Consider the following 2,854-nt stretch of genomic DNA (forward strand, 5'->3'; position numbering starts at 1 on the left):
AATTTGGAAGATTACGACGGTCAAAATCGTCGCAACTTACAATCTACGACGGTTGAAGTACCGTCGCGGAATTGTGTGTCCCCAACCTGTTTCGCGACGGTTGCCAAAACCGTCACACCAACCGTCGCGCTAATTCACGACAGGTTGGAACTGACTTAAACTAGAAATGGTGACGGTTAAAAACCGTCGTAAATATGCCTTTGGTTTTTGTTTTCATTATTGTTCGCGACGGTTTAAAACTGTCGTGAATGTGATATCCTGACGGGGTCGTAAATATACCTATGATTTTTGTTTTCATTTAAGATCGTCGTAAATAAATTTTTTTATTTAAATATTTCTACTTTAATATTTTTAAATATAATATTATTATTTTCTTTAAATTATTTTTATTATAATATTTTTATTTATAGTATTATTTTATATTTTATTTTCTATCACCTTTTAATGTAATAAAATTAATTCAAATAAAATACATTTAATATCAAATAAGCATCATAAAATCAAAAAAGTGTGAGTTCCATTATCATGAAATGAGTTCCATAATCTTGTCATGTAGTACAACAAACCGAAAAACATATCAAATCCCAATCTTATAATAATAAGTATCATTATACCAACAATACATAAGTATCATAGTAAAGTCTAATTTGTCCTTCTTGCTGATCCATTATCTGCAATACGGAGACTCAAATGAACGTCTAACATCTGAGGGTTTTAGCTTCTATAAAATATAATAAAAAGGGAGTCAAACTTCAATGATATTCAATATATTTTAGTGGAAATGGGAAAAATAGAACAGTTAAATTGCTTCAGAGAAAAATGACTAATAGAAAACCAGACCTTAGTAGATTTGTGGCCCTTATTGACTAATAGAAAATCAGACCTTAGTAGAATCCATGCATATTTTTGCTTCTGAAATCAGACCTTGGAACATTGTGAGTTGCATACAATTGGAATACTGTGAGTTGCTTCCATTAGTAAGATGCTTGGTATCTCCATTGCATATAAAGAAATTGTAGAAATCTAAAACTGCAGAGATAAGTAATTATCAAAATCAAATTCTAAAAATAAATTTATATAATTAAATACATATAGGATGTGAGAAAGATATACAAACAAATCTAGGGAGAAGTAGACGAGTCCCGTCTTTCATCTTGGTAACCCATTTTGTCAATCATCACCATCACTTTTTGGTATATTGTAGGCCTGGCCTGATACAACAACCAAATAGTTAGAATCAGTGTGGCTATGTTACATAGTACAACTAGAATCTTTTTAGGTTGAAGAATTGATTCATGATACATCTTGGAAGAACATTTAATCAATTCTTGCACTTGGATTACACATAATTTAATTAGTCGAAGTTTGAACTTACCGTTCAACTAAAAACATATTTGTACCAAATATAAATAACTCTAAAAAGAACTTCATGCAAACATGCTAAACAAAACACTAAATCGTAATATCAGTATATAGTCATATAGATCACACTTACAGATACTTTTATTTCTATTAACTTTTAGTAGCCAAGTAGGCACTTCAACAAAACACTTTCTATTAACTTTTATTTCTATAAAGTAGGCACTTCAACACATTACATTTACTTATATTTTAGTGAAAAAGAAATATAAATATATACTTATATTTAAAGAAGGGTGTAATAAACTTTTTTACTCTAACTTATTTACTGTCTAATAAATAATTTAAAAAATTAATGTTATTATCTCCGTAGAGCTTCGGGTAGCCATGCATAGAAGTGTTAATGGATTAAAATGAAATTAACTAAGACACTGTCAAAGAAAATGAGAAATTCTTTGGCCACCTCCCTATCTTCTAGTCCACCTCTGGTGAAAACCCCATTATACCCCTGACTTTGGAAATGAACTTCCGAAATGCATGAAAAAGGTGTTTTCGGAAGTTCATCTCCGAAAGCGCCTTTTTTTTTGAAAAAAATGTCTTATTTTGGAAGTTCATTTCCGAAACTACAATTTCGGAAATGAACTTCCGAAATAAAACGCGTTCTGCAGATTAAGCAGAACTCTCCCCCTCCCCCAAATCATTTACCCTAATCATCATCAAACACTTCCATAGGCGAAATTTCTGCAGAAGCAAGTGTGAAGTAGCCAAACTCTTCTTCCAAACTCAACCAAACTCATCATTAAACACTAATTGGTAAGTTTATCATTGTTTTTTCAAGTTTTAGATCTATTTGATTAAACTATATTAGGGTGTTTAGAATCTGAAAAAATGACATTAAGATAGCTTAGTACTGATATTAGGATGTTTAGTAGGCAAAAAAATGGATTTGGTTTAGGTTTTTGGGTCTGCCATTGGAGGTTGCAGAGAAGCTCTGCGTGGGGGTGTTTCGGAAGTTCATTTCCGAAAACACCTCCATGCCAGTTTTCGGAAATGAACTTCCGAACTGTACCAGAAGTTAATTTTTTTTTTGTTTTTTCATTTGTCTCGCATATTAATCGATTTCGATTGTTTACAGAATCATGTCAGACCAGCCAACACGCATCAGACAGGGGAGAGAGTCCCAGACTGCGTCGGCTAGACGCGAGCGGGCGGCGGCGCAGCTGGCGTCGACCCAGGGACGGGGGCAGGGACGGGGACGCCGTGTCCGCGTTCCACAGGACTTGGTGGAGAGTTCATCTGCTTCAGGCTCTAGGAGTAGGCTGGCTCGGGTATCTTCTTCCCGCCAGCGAGAGGAGGAGGATGAGGATGAGGAGGAGGAGGAGGTCATACCGGATGTTGACCCTCCAGTCGGGGAGGAGGAGGAGCAGGAGGAGCAGGAGGTGGATAGCTTTCCGGGAGGGCCTTTTGACACTTCCCTGCTGATTCAATACCAGGA

At 35.4% G+C, this 2,854-nt stretch overlaps 1 long non-coding RNA gene across 1 annotated transcript; it reads right to left on the reverse strand.

Annotated features, from left to right (window-relative positions):
• Nucleotides 1-495: 495 nt before the first annotated feature.
• Nucleotides 496-1,798, reverse strand: LOC131655681 (uncharacterized). The gene is made up of 2 exons (XR_009299844.1): nucleotides 841-1,798; nucleotides 496-721 (listed from the first exon to the last, which is right to left on the reverse strand). It is a non-coding gene; the product is annotated as an uncharacterized LOC131655681 (long non-coding RNA).
• Between the last annotated feature and the right edge of the window lie 1,056 nt (nucleotides 1,799-2,854).

Source organism: Vicia villosa, linkage group LG3 (assembly GCF_029867415.1).
Source record: "Vicia villosa cultivar HV-30 ecotype Madison, WI linkage group LG3, Vvil1.0, whole genome shotgun sequence".
Classification (NCBI taxonomy): Eukaryota; Viridiplantae; Streptophyta; class Magnoliopsida; order Fabales; family Fabaceae; genus Vicia; species Vicia villosa.